This window comes from Oncorhynchus mykiss, chromosome 19 (genome assembly GCF_013265735.2).
Source record: "Oncorhynchus mykiss isolate Arlee chromosome 19, USDA_OmykA_1.1, whole genome shotgun sequence".
Classification (NCBI taxonomy): Eukaryota; Metazoa; Chordata; class Actinopteri; order Salmoniformes; family Salmonidae; genus Oncorhynchus; species Oncorhynchus mykiss.
This window is the reverse complement of record NC_048583.1, coordinates 21,249,581-21,263,790: the sequence shown is the minus strand read 5'-3', so window position 1 is coordinate 21,263,790 and position 14,210 is coordinate 21,249,581. Positions and strand designations below refer to the sequence as shown.

General features: G+C 43.0%; 1 protein-coding gene across 2 annotated transcripts in view; it reads right to left on the bottom strand.

The window, feature by feature from the left end:
- LOC110497517 (catenin alpha-2) overlaps positions 1-14,210 on the bottom strand; it is a 663,050-nt gene that overhangs the window by 68,154 nt on the left and 580,686 nt on the right. The gene's annotated exons all lie outside the window — the stretch shown is intronic.

The following is a 14,210-nucleotide window of genomic DNA, read 5'->3' as shown; positions in this document are numbered from 1 at the left end:
TAAAAATTATTATTCAGATCGCATACGCTCTTAGAATGAAAGGTGCTGTCTAGAACCTAAAAGGGTTCTCCGGCTGTCCTCATTGGAGAACCCTTTTGGCTCCAAATAGAACCCTTTTGTGTTCCATGTAGTACCTTTTCCACAGAGGGCTCAACATGGAACCAAAGAGGCTTGTTGTACCTAGAACCAAAAAGGGTTATGCTATAGGGACTGCTATAGGTACCTTTTCTCTAAGAGTGTAAGGACTATAAATGTTCATTTTCCACTGGACTATCTCAAGAGAAAGAAAAAAAAAGTGAAAAATAATAACAGAGAGAGAGATTGGGCAATAGAAAGAACAGGTCGACCAGCTTTGTTTCTACTTCTACTCTGCTGGCAGCACTACTGTTAAGATGGTGGCAGGGTGAGAGACTCTACTAAATTAATCCAATGGCTGCTTTACAAAACATAATTACCCGGAAATGTCAGAAGGGTACATGGAGAACTCTGCGTTAATTGGCAAAAGAGCGGCGGCCATTTTGCCGAGGCCTTTATACAATGGACTCCTTCCTTCTATCAGAACCAAATGGATAAGCCTAAATGGGCACCTGTAAGGTGGCAGTGTCATGTACGTAAAGAGTCTCAGTCATTAGTGGTGAAATACTCAGAGTGCCTTGAGGTTCATTACCGGAAAGCCTGAGTGTGTTTAAATCATTAGCCCGGCTTATTGGTGCAAAAAGGCGCTTCCTCGTACAATTAGGATGCCAGGTGGCCTTTCTGATGGAACACCTCTTCGGTTTAATTTACGCCTGCGTATGTACAGAGGTGCGCTCTCTCGCTCTTACAACTAAAGGTAGTCTCTCTCTTCTACCTTCACTTCCCAACACGTCTTAGCGGTAATATCCCTCTCTTTCCCGTGTCTCTCTATCGTGCCTACAAGCAGACATTCATCAATTCATTCTCTCGCTCTTTCCAACAACTAGAGGTAGGCCTACTCTCTGTCATTCCCCCTGCTGTGGATTCCCAATGTCTCCACTAGCTGGGAAGAGGAAGGGAAGAACCCTCTGATTTTCTCTCGCTCTACACTATTTGCCCAGCTTACAATAATATATATTTTTTAAACAGACCAATTAAAGACAGTCAATCCACCACGTTGGGAGTTTGATTACACTCAGGCATGTGGCGAAACACACACACACACACACTGCACTGGAGGCGCACCGTACGCATGTCACACACACACACACACACTGTACTGGAGGCGCACCGTACGCATGTCACACACACACACACACACACACTGTACTGGAGGCGCACCGTACGCATGTCACACACACACACACACACACACACTGTACTGGAGGCGCACCGTACGCATGTCACACACACACACACACACACACACTGTACTGGAGGCGCACCGTACGAATGTCACACACACACACTGTACTGGAGGCGCACCGTACGCATGTCACACACATCACATTCTCTACCTCACCGTGTTTACTTCACGCCATTTCCTTGCCATAACTGACAAATTCGGTGTAATCAATCTGTTTCCCCAAAATGAATTAGGTTGGCAACACGACGGGAAGACGTTGAAGCTAAAAAAAAAGACATGGACGCCTGTTGGCGGCAGGTACTGCCAAGGCGTATCGACGCTCCTTTTCCTCACATGTCACTTTTTGAGGCAAATTGAGGTAAATCAAATCTATGTTAGAAGATCCTCGCTCAAGGCCCTGTGTCTCCCTTTACTAGCGACAGCTATGAGTGACTTGATGGATTGCACTCCTTTGTGTGAGTGAGTGTATTATGTGTGTGTGTGAGGAAACACTGTTTCAAAAGAAGCTACAGTGTGTAAACAATGTTCCAACAAACTAAAAGCCTCTCATTGTATCATCTTGGCACAGAGAGTACTGTACCTTTATACATAAATAAACCATAAATCTGAACCATACCTCTAGCTAAACCACAACTCTATACCCGATCTCTGTCCTATACCACCAGTTAAACTACATCTCTACACTCTATCTCTGTCCTATACTCCAGTTAAACCACATCTCTATACCCTATCTCTGTCCTATACCTCTAGCTAAACCACAACTCTATACCATATCTCTGTCCTATACCTCAGGTTAAACCACAACTCTATACCCTATCTCTGTCCTATACCACCAGTTAAACCACATCTCTATTCCCTATCTCTGTCCTATACCACCAGTTAAACCACATCTCTACACCCTATTTCTGTCCTATACCTCCAGTTAAACCACATCTCTATACCATATCTCTGTCCTATTCCTCAGGTTAAACCACAACTCTATACCCTATCTCTGTCCTATACCTCCAGTTAAACCACAACTCTATACACTATCTCTGTACTATACCACCAGTTAAACCACAACTCTATACACTATCTCTGTACTATACCACCAGTTAAACCACAACTCTATACACTATCTCTGTACTATACCACCAGTTAAACCACAACTCTATACACTATCTCTGTACTATACCACCAGTTAAACCACAACTCTATACACTATCTCTGTACTATACCACCAGTTAAACCACATCTCTATACACTATCTCTGTACTATACCACCAGTTAAACCACAACTCTATACACTATCTCTGTACTATACCACCAGTTAAACCACATCTCTATACACTATCTCTGTACTATACCACCAGTTAAACTACATCTCTACACTCTATCTCTGTCCTATACTCCAGTTAAACCACATCTCTATACCCTATCTCTGTACTATACCTCCAGTTAAACCACATCTCTATACCATATCTCTGTCCTATACCTCCATTTAAACCACATCTCTATACCCTATCTCTGTACTATACCTCCCGTTAAACCATATACGGTGCCTGTAGAATGTCTACAGCCCACTTGGATTTCTTAACATTTTATTGTGTTACAAAGTAGGATTAAAACAGGATTAATGGTCTTTTTTTGTCAACGATCTACACAAAATACTCTGTAATGTCAAAGTGGAGGAAAAAATCAATGAAAAAAAAAAGATGAAGGAAAAATAAAACACTAATATACAGTACCTTGATAAGATAAGTTTTCACCCCCCCGAGTCAATGAGTCAGTGCATGTTAGAAACACCTGTGGCAGTGACTACAGCTGTGAGTCTTACTGGATAAGTAAGAGCTTTGCACACATATATTGCAATCGCCACCATGCTTTGAAAATAAGGAGGCAGTTACTCCGTAATGTGTTGTGTCGGATTTGCCCCAAACATAAGGTGTTTCATTTAGGCCAAAAAGTGTTTGTTTTTTCTTTCAGTATTACTTTAGTGCGTTGTTGCATGTAGGATGCAGGTTTGGGAATATTTGTGTTCTTCTTTTCACTTCATCATTAAGGTCACATTTGTGGAGTCACTACAGTGTTGTTGATCCATCCTCAGGATCAACAACATTGTAGCTGTTTTAAAATAACCAATGGCCTCATCCCTAAGCTGTTTTTTCCTGTCCTGCAGCTCATCATTTTAGAAGGACGACTTTATCTTTGATGTTTCTAGGTGGTTTACGGTATACATCATCCAAAGCATAATTGTTAACTCAAAAATGCTTAAAGATATATTCAATGTCTGATTTGTTATTGTGACGCATCTACCAATCACTGCCCTTCCTTATGAAGCTTTCGAAAAGGTCCCTGGTCTTTGTAGTTGAATCTGTGCTTGAAATTCAATACTTGACAGGGGGACCTTACAGATGATGTATGTATGGGGGACAGAGGAAGGGGTAGTCATTCAAAAATCATGTCAACCCCTCTTATGTCACGGAGAGTCCATATAATTTATTGGGGCGGTTTCGTGAACACAGATTAAACCTAATCCTAGACTAAATTGCACTTTTAAACTGGATTAACTGAAATGGCATTTCTCAGACATGGTTTGAAATAGTCTCAGACTTGCCTTAGTGTAGATTTAAAAAGTCAGATTTCCAGAAGGATGATTAGATTTAATCTAGATCTAAGAGAAGCCTTAAATTAAACCTGGCCAGAGACAGGATTAACATCAGATTAATGGATGTTGGCCCCCAGGATGAACTTGCCAATGAGAGAAACTGGATTACCTGGACTATTTCAATGATGATCAAAGATCACCACCAAGGCCTGACAAAAGGACAGTATAGACCGGAGCAACCCACTGATTTTGATCAAATAAATTTCTGTGACCGTTTCTGTATGTACAAAGAAAATGCCGCTGACATTTGTTTGCTTGAGCCAAGGCTTTCATCAAGCATTTCGCTACACTCGCAATAACATCTGCTAACCATGTGTCTGTGACCAATAAAATGCTATTTGATTTGATTTAGGGAAAGGCCCATCCCTCCTTTCCTACAAGTACTGATCACCTTGAGGTTTTTGGCATCTGGAACCTTCCACCGTTAAACAGGAGATTTGTGTGATCTAAGTTACTCGACTGTATGCAGAATAATCCACAAAGTCTGAAATGAAAAACAATTGCATCAAGTTCCCTGATGCTGCTGCCCAAGCCAACTGCAAGGTAGAGTCATCTGAATATGGGAACTTCTCTGGAGTCATTGGCTGTATACATGGATGTCATATTCCCATCAAGTATCCCTCTACAGTAGATGTCGAGGAGTACAGGAATCATAAAAAAACTGGTTCTCAGTAAATGAACAAAGTGTGTGCACTCCCAATTTGCAGTTCTCCAACATTGTTGCACGTTGGGAAGGTGCAACTCATGACTCAATGATTATCCAAAACTCCTCTTTGGATGCTCAGCTTGAAGGAGGACAACAGAGTGGAATCATACTCGGTGACAGTGGGTATGCACATACCGACTTCTTGTTCACCCCCTATCTTCATGCAATAGGACCTGAGCAACAACAGTACAACCAAGCTCATATCCGTACCAGAGGTGTAGTGGAGTGCATGTTTGGTGTATGGAGTTGTTTCCAGTCTCTCAGAAACACATTGTGCTTTCAACCAAGATGCTGAATTGTCATAATTGCAAATACAGTGCTACACAATGAACTCGAACCTGCATGGCTGCCTAGATCCTCACATTGAAGACGATGATGACCCAGATGTTCCCGTCATGCACGTCAGCTTTGACACACGCCACCCTTTATGTAGTGTCATTACGTCATGCACGTCAGCTTTGACATCGGTTTTGCACGCCGGCGTTAAACTAGACATCGGGCCGATGTGCATGACCGATGTCGAAGCTGACGTGCATGACGTAGTGACACTACATAAAGTGTAGCGTTACACGTGCGACACATCATTCCTAACTTAGCCCACAATGTCTGCTGTGTGGATCGAGCAGTCAACAAGTCGAGCAGTCACTTGAAAGAGTAAGACATTTCAGCAAGACAAAGGCGAAACCCATTAACGCCAAGATAATGGAATTAATTGCCCTTGACAATCAACCGTTCTCTGTCATGGGTGATGTTGGCTTTTGCAAACTAGTCGAGCAGCGGTACACACTACCAAGTGCGCTATTTTTCAGATGTTGCCCTACCGGAGTTACACAGTAATTGCGTCACTGCTATTAGCTTCACGACTGACATTTGGACCAGCAATGTCAGCCCCATGAGCATGCTGAGTCTGACGGCACAGTGGGTCGTCGAGGATTTGGTACTGAGGAAAGTCATATTGCATGCTCATGAATGTGCTGGTTGTGCTACCGCTGCTACCTTTTCAATGGCATTTGAGAACATGTTTGAAACTTGGAAACACACTAGCGAGCTCCATTCAAACAACTGACTGGAGAAATAAGCTCATCAACTGCGCCTGCAGCAGATGTGATACCCTCTGTCACGGCACTGAAACACCTGCTCGCCACCATGCTCGATGCTATGTACTGCACAAGGACCGCTACTTCGATGCAGACAAGAAACAGGGTTTACGTGAAATGTTACATACACAGATGGACAAGATGGAAACGGACACAGTGACAGTGAGCACCGAGGAAGAGAGGCCACGGAAAGAGCTGAAACTTCACTGCTTGACACGTATGATGAAATCCTGGTTGAGAATGAAACGACTGAACAAATGAACAACAAAACAGCACAGCAAGTAAGTGAAAGAAATAGGTTTTGATTATGTTTTACTGGTAATGGGGACATACATAAATGCCAACAAAATAACTTTTTGGTCAGTGTAGTGTATGTAACCTTTACTTAACTTGGCAAGTCAGTTAAGAACAAATTCCTATTTACAATGACGGCCTACCCCGGCCAAACCCAGACGACGCTGGGCCAATTGTGCGACTCCCAATCATGGCCGGATGTGATACAGCCTGGATTCGAACCAGGGGCTGCAGTGATGCCTCTTGCACTGAGATGCAGTGCCTTAGATCGCTGCATCCAGCTGTGTGTGTTCACTATTTAACTGTTTTAGAATGTATCGGTTATCAGTATCGTTTTTTTTTTTGTCAAGGAAAATCCCGGATATCTGTATCGGCCAAAAACTTAATATCGGTGCATCACTATTTGTTGTGAGAAGGATAGCTACCTTAGTTGTGAGAAGGATAGCTCAAGTGATAGACGCAAACAATAGTCATGGATTGGTAACAAAAAGGTTCTTAATTCACAAATGGACATTTCGGATCCCCAAACTGGTGCTGGTTTTCAGAAGAACATTGGTACTGTTGCTGCGTCGCGTTTCTCTCCTCCTCCCTTCATAGCCAACTCAACATGAAGGATTTGCGTCTTCATTTCATGCTCTTTTTTGAAATCCACTAGTTTGCGCTTATGAAATTCCATGGCCAGTTTCCCATGCATGCTCAGCCTCTTTGTCTTTGTCCTCTGGCCTGGGTCAGTGACACAACCTTTCTCTCCTGGCTGCTGCAGATGTAGCGGGCTGATCTTGATCCTGTCTTATTATCCCCTCCAAGCCTCTAGGAAAATATTAAATTGCTGCATTAGAGAACATTATTTCCTCAAGAGTTGAGTTCCTTCCATAATTTGTACTTATGGGAGTTCAAGAGTTGACTGACAAGATGACATATTCCTTGCAGTCCGGGGATGACACATGTTGAATGAATGTGTCCTACTAATTGAAATGTTCAAATGGTCACCATTGGGGATACCTTCCAGGAGTAGCTGGCTATTACTTATCCCGGGTCAACAAGTCCCCCAGCTCATCTGTCTCTGGTCTTACTCGGGGTCTGCCACCAGTCTTTAAACACTCACTACGAGCAACAGCATTAGTCTTCTTTAAGTAGATTTGTATGTTTTTCCACAGGATCTTAGAAAGACAAGACAACATGTAAATAATATGAGTAATTATGTATGATATGTGTGTAACATTTCTGTCACACAAATACATTTCGACCCCATTGTGTTGTGTTACAGAAGAAAACAAACATTTTAAAGTGACTCTGATTTGTAAAAGTTGGCCAACAATAAATACAGTACCTTACCTGAAGTTGTTGTAGCATCCTCTTATTTACTTTTTCGTTTGAGTTGAATTCATAAAAAAACGGTAGGCTAGGCCTCCTTTTTTCTTGTTTTCTGTTGATGAATCATGCTATTTGCTCTCGATAGTTGGGGGGGTTTGACACAATTTGCTTCAAGAGAGTCACTGAAATTCTCTGAACGTTTTCTTTGACCTCCGTCCATTGTTTGGTTTAGGTGACTTGATCCAATTCCACACAACGCTTATGTATTAGTGTCCCATCCCTGTTTTTTGAAGCATCCTCAGTTCAGGACTAAGTGCATATCATTAATCTACACTGAACAAAAATATAAACGCAACATGTAAAGTGCTGGTCCCATGTTTCATGAGCTGAAATAAAAGATCCCAGACATGTTCCATATGCACAAAAAGCTTATTTCTCAAAAATGCTCTGTGCAAATTTGTTTACATCTCTCTTAGTGAGCATTTCTCCTTCGCCAAGATAATCAATGCAACCTGACAGATATGGCTTATCAAGAAGCTGATTAAACAGCAGGGTTATTACACAGGTGCACCTTGTGCTGGGGACAATAAAAGGCCACTCTAAAATGTGCAGTATTGTCACACAACACAATACCACAGATGTATCAAGTTGAGGGAGCGTGCAATTGGCATGCTGACTGCAGGAATGTCCACCAGAGCTGTTTCCATATCATTTAATGTTTAATTTCTCTACCATAAGCCACCTCCAACGTTGTTTTAAAGAATTTGGCAGCAAGTCCAACTAACTTCACAACCGTAGACAATGTGTATGGCGTCGTGTCAGCAAGCGGTTTGCTAATGTCAACAATCCCATGGTGGCGGTGGGATTATGGTATGGGAAGGCATAAACTACCGACAACGAACACAATTCCATTTTAATCGATGGCAATTTGAATGCACAACAATGTCTTTCTTTTCACTTTGACACTATGGAGAATTTTGTGTAGATCAATCACAAAAAAAAAGACAATTCAATCTATTTCAATCCCACTTTGTAACGCAACAAAATGTGAAAAAAAATGAAAGGGAGTGTATAATTTCTATAGGTTCTGCAGCTGACCCATCTGAGGCTGTGGGCCAGAGACCCTTCCAAATACTGGCCCTCCGCTCGGCTGGCCCTGTATGTCCTGTCTGTTTCTGCCTCTCTGTCTCTCTCTGCGACCCCAAACTACTGTGAACTGGACCTGGGCCAACACGCCATGTCCGGCCAAACGAATAATTACAACTATCTAAAGAAGGCTGTGGGCCAGAGGCCCTTTCAATTGCTGGCCCTCCACTCGGCTGGCACTGTACGTCCTGTCTGTTTCTGCCTCGGTCTCTCCCTGTCTCTCTGTCTCTGTCTCACTCTGCGACCCCAAAACACAGTGAGCTGGACCTGGGCCAACACGCCATATCCGGCCAAAACAAATAATTACAATTATCTAAAGATGCAAGTGTGTGTGGGTGGGAGAAAGAGAGAGAGAGAAAGATAGATAACTATTGATTTTGGCTCTCATAATCACTTCAATTCTAATCTGATGAAGGCTCCCTTCCCTGCATGCAATTGGGAATCTACATTGTGGGTATTCTCACGTACGCTGTCTCAATACCACAGTACTCACACTACCCAGTACTGTACTGAACGCCTTAGAGCATGATTTTGAATCACTGCTATCAAAACCTAAGCATGGAAGGTGAAAACTCATTGGAACTCTTATTGTGATCAAGCTTAAGCTTGACTATATCCAGATTGTATCACAATCGGCCGTGATTGGGAGTCCCATAGGGGGGCGCACAATTGGCCCAGCGTCATCCGGGTTTGGCCGGTGTAGGCCGTCATTGGAAATAAGGATTTGTTCTTAACTGACTTGCCTAGTTAAATAAAGGTTAAATAAAAAATAAAAAAATAAGAAACTAACGTGTGCAGACAAATATTCACAAAGCATCTCAGGGTAGCAGTGCTGATCTAGGTTCAACAATGCCTTTTAAGCATTAAGAATAAGAGGGAGGACCAGCACTCTAGTAATGGGAATGAGTAATTGATTTCTTGAGTACTAGAATGGATGTCAAAGCCTGATCTTTAACCAGAGACTAAAACATTTTTTTTTTTTTAAATACTGTAAAACTATTTGATGGAATGTTCTTTGTGGCTGACCGACTGGGCAAGGGAAATTTTGTCTTGAAGACAACATTCATTTGCTTAGACTCTAGTGTTCCATTTGTACATGTGCATTTGCGGGGCACAAAAAAAAAACAAGCCAAGCATCACACTGTTTTTCTCCCTAAATACCATTTCCCCTCTGTGTCTCATTCACTCAATTGCATTGCGACCACTCGTTCCACACACTCGTTCTGAGGGCACACACAAGCTCCTGTTAGGCTTACAGAAATAAATGACTATAAAAGCGTATCTAACTGATGGGAGACACAAGCTACATTCCTTGCCAAATGATGACAGTCCTATCACAAATTCAAAATGGACTGGTTGATTGAAGTAGGAAAAAATGTGTTCCAACAGTGAACTGTGAAATAACAGTGAAAAAATACCATGCTATTGTTTGAAGAGAGTGCACAACGACAAAAAACTTTTATCATGACAATTGGTTTGATACATTCACACCTGAAGGTAAATAATGTACTTATACATTGTCATCTTGCTCTGATTTGTCATCCTGAGGGTCCCAGAGATAAAATGTAGCATAGTTTTGTTTGATAAAATCCATTTTTATATTAAAATGTAGGAACTGGGCTCTACAGTTTGAACCCCTGCTGACTCTGGCTCCACACCCACCCCGCCAGGCCATCTAGATGTGTGAAAGTTGGTGTATAAGCTAAGTATGTATGACATTCCTGGGAGGCTGTCAACTTAAATGTTGTATTACCATATAAGTTTTGTATGTTCTCTAAAGTTATGTACTAGAAAATGTATCAATTAACCAATTCGGCACATTTGGGCAGACTTGATCAAAATATTGTCCAGTATTGCAATGCTTCACTGGATCAATCTGAAACGTTGCACACACACTGCTGCCATCTAGTGCGCCTAAACTGCAATATTATATTATGGCCTTTCTCTTGCATTGCAAAGATGATAAAAAAAATAATTAAAAAAACAAGTTTTTCTTTCACCAGATCTAATGTGTTATACATTAATTTCACATTTCCACAAAAGTGTTTCCTTAAAAGTGGTATCAAGAATATGCATTTCCTTGCTTCAGCTCCTGAGCTACATGCAAGTTAGATTTGGGTATGTCATTTTAGGCGAAGATTTAAAAAGGATTTTTCTACTTTGCTAACCGCTAGATCCATTTAGAATTGGTTAGCCCAGGATATAACCTCCCCCTAAACACTGACAGGTACCACACTGTAAATTTGTAAAAACAGTTTGATACAGACAAAAAGTGTATTTTCGTCATAATCATTAAGCATATGCCTACTCACCAAACAGATTTTTCGCCAAATTGAGCCCCGTTTCAAATGATCACACTTTGTGGATAACTGTTCAAGGCACGAGATGTACATCACCTCAGATTAGAAAATGTTTTAATTTGGAAAAATATTATGTTCCATTTTTATTCTGCTATATTACATCATGTTTTTCTAAACTTTTTTTGACTGAATATTTATGGGGTAATTTAGCAATTAGGATTTGTTATCTGTAATGGTTATGATAAATTAGGCATTGTTGCGATCTGTTTTGTCCAGTGTGAGTACTCGAACAGTCAAAAAAGGTCAAATGCCCAACCTTACAGCACTCCTGATTAAATCAGCACTCATTGCTTTATTTGGAAGCTCAATGGGGCCTTTACACACAGGGGGCAGCCAGCCTAAACCCCCTGCCTCCTCCACCCCACCTGGCCTCCAATCCCTAGCTTTGCAAGGAGGCAAGATAAATCACACACCTCCTCTCCCTCGCTCTCTGGAACAATTAATGGACTTCATGCCAGCCAAAGTGATGGGCTTAAGCAGGATTCAGAGCCTCGGGATAGAGGGATGAGGCAGGAAGTGAGGAAAGAAAGGAGGAGGGAGAGAGGTAGGTGGAGGAGAGGGTGACGTTGAGTTATGTCACCCCAAACGGAAGCACTCTGTTCTATTAAAAGACCTTCTACTAGACGTTTACTTGTTGAAGGGTGGGCTGGGAGCGTGGGTCCAAGGGGTTAGTGACAGGGGGTCTGTCCCTACCCTGTAAACACACACACACAATCTCAGAATCCTGATAAATCTCCCTGTCAACACGAATGGGGGAGAACACTCGACAAGGGAATAGTACAGTACACAACACACAACCTGCTAAGTGCAGCCCCAGCACCACCCCTCTCTCCCCTTTCACCCACCCTTTAAGAGGGGGAGAGATGCAAGACATATGGGCCTCCTTCCTGGAGAGATGGCAGCTTAGTGTTTGTTTAAATAATGTGGTGTCAACTCCCTCTGGTAGCCTTGTGCACGATAGGCTGGTGAGCAGGAGAAATGAGTGGCTGATGGCTGTGCACTCAGAAAGTATTCAGCGGTTTTCTGAAGTCAACGCTGTGAACAGAGGTGGCGGTGGGGTTATGGTATGGGCAGGCATAAGCTACGGACAACAGAGGTCAGTAGTCCAGAGCGGAGTCTGAAATGTACAGAATGGTAGGCAGGCTCAGGGCAGGCAGAAGTCAGTAATCCAGGGTGTTGTGACAAGTACATAATGACAGGCAGGCTCAGGCTCAGGGCAGGCAGAAGTCAGTAATCCAGGGTGTTGTGACAAGTACATAATGACAGGCAGGCTCAGGCTCAGGGCAGGCAGAAGTCAGTAATCCAGGGTGTTGTGACAAGTACAGAACGACAGGCAGGCTCAGGGTCAAGGCAGGCAGAAGTCAGTAATCCAGGGTGTTGTGACAAGTACAGAATGACAGGCAGGCTCAGGGTCAATGCAGGCAGAATGGTCAAAACCCAGGAAAGCTAGAAAACAGGAACTAGAGGGGCACGGGAAAAACCGCTGGTAGGCTTGACGAAACAAAACAAACTGGCAACGATCAAGCAGAGGGGGAGGTGTTAAGGGGGATTAAGGTGTTGGTCAAGATTGCGTGGAAGTTCACATTCACATGTGAATTATACTGAACAAAAAATATAAAAGTCTACATGTAAAGTGTTGGTCCCATGTTTCATGAGCTGAAATTATCCCAGAAGACACATTTGTTAAAATCCCTGTTAGTGAGCATTTCTCCTTTGCCAAAATAATCCATCCACCTGACAAGTGTGGCATATCAAGAAGCTGATTAAACCACATGATCATTATGCAGGTGCACCTTGTGCTTGGGACAATAAAAGGCCACTATAAAATGCAGTTGTCACACAACACAATGCCACATATGTCTCAAGTTGAGGGAGCATGCGATTGGCATGCTGACTGCAGGAATTTCCACTAGAGCTGTTGCCAGAAAATGTAATGTTCATTTCTCTACCATAAGCCACCTCCAATATCGTTTTAGAGAATTTGGCAATACGTGCAGACTGCCTCATTACTGCAAAACACATGTAACCATGCCAGCCTAGGACCTCCACATCCAGGTTCTTCACATGCGGGATTGTCTGAGACCAACCACCCATACAGCTGATGAAACCGTGGGTTTGCACAACTGAAGAATTTCTGCACAAACTGTCAGAAACCGTCTCAGTGGGTAAATGTTCAACTTCGATGGCCACTGGCACGCTGGAGAACTGTGCTCTTTTTTTGGCAGACAGCGTGTATGGTGTTCGGTGGGCTAGCAGTTTGCTGATGTCAACGTTGTGAACTAGAGTGCACCATGGTGGCGGTGGGGTTTTGGTATGGGCAGGCATAAGCTACAACGAACACAATTGCATTTAAATCGATGGCAATTTCAATGCACAGAGACACCATGATGAGATCCTGAGGCCCATTGTCGTGCCATTCATCTGCCGCCATCACCTCAAGTTTTAGCATGATAATAAACGGCCCCATATCACAAGGATCTGTACACAACTCCAGGTAGCTGAAAATGTCTCAGTTCTTCCATGGACTGCATACTCAAACATGTTACCCATTGAGCATGTTCGGGATGCACTGAATCGACTTGTATGACAGTATGTTCCAGTTCCCGCCAATATCCAGCAACTTCGCACAGCCATTGAACAGGAAAGGGACAATATTCCATAACATCAACAGCCTGATCAGAAGGGCCTTGGTCAGGGAGGTGACCAAGAACCCAATGATTATTCTGAAAGAGCTCTAGAGTTCCTCTGTGGAGATGAGAGAACCTTCCAGAAGGACAACCATCTCTGCAACACTCTACCAATCAGGCTTTTATGGTAGAGTGTTCAGATATCAGCCACTCCTCAGTAAAAGGCACATCACAGAATCATGGTGGTGGCAGCCTCATGCTGTGGGGATGTTTTTCAGCGGCAGGGACTGGGAGACTAGTCAGGATCGAGGGAAAGATGAACGGAGCAAAGTACAGAGAGATACTTGATGAAAACCTGCTCCAGTGCGCTCAGGACGTCAAACTGGGGCGAAGGTTCACCTTCCAAAAGGAAAAGGACCCTAAGCACACCACCAAGACAACACAGGAGTGGCTTCTGGACAAGTCTCTAAATATTCTTGAATGGCCCAGCTAGAGCCCAGACTCAAACAATCTCTAGAGAACTGAAAATAGCTTTACAGCAACGCTCCCCATCCAACCTGACAGAGCTTGAGAGGATCTACACAGAAGAATGGGAGAAACTCTTGTAGCGTCATACCAAAGAAGACTCGAGGCTGTAATCGCTGGCAAAGGTGCATCAAGAAAGTACTGAGTAAAGGGTCTGAACTTACGTCAATTTG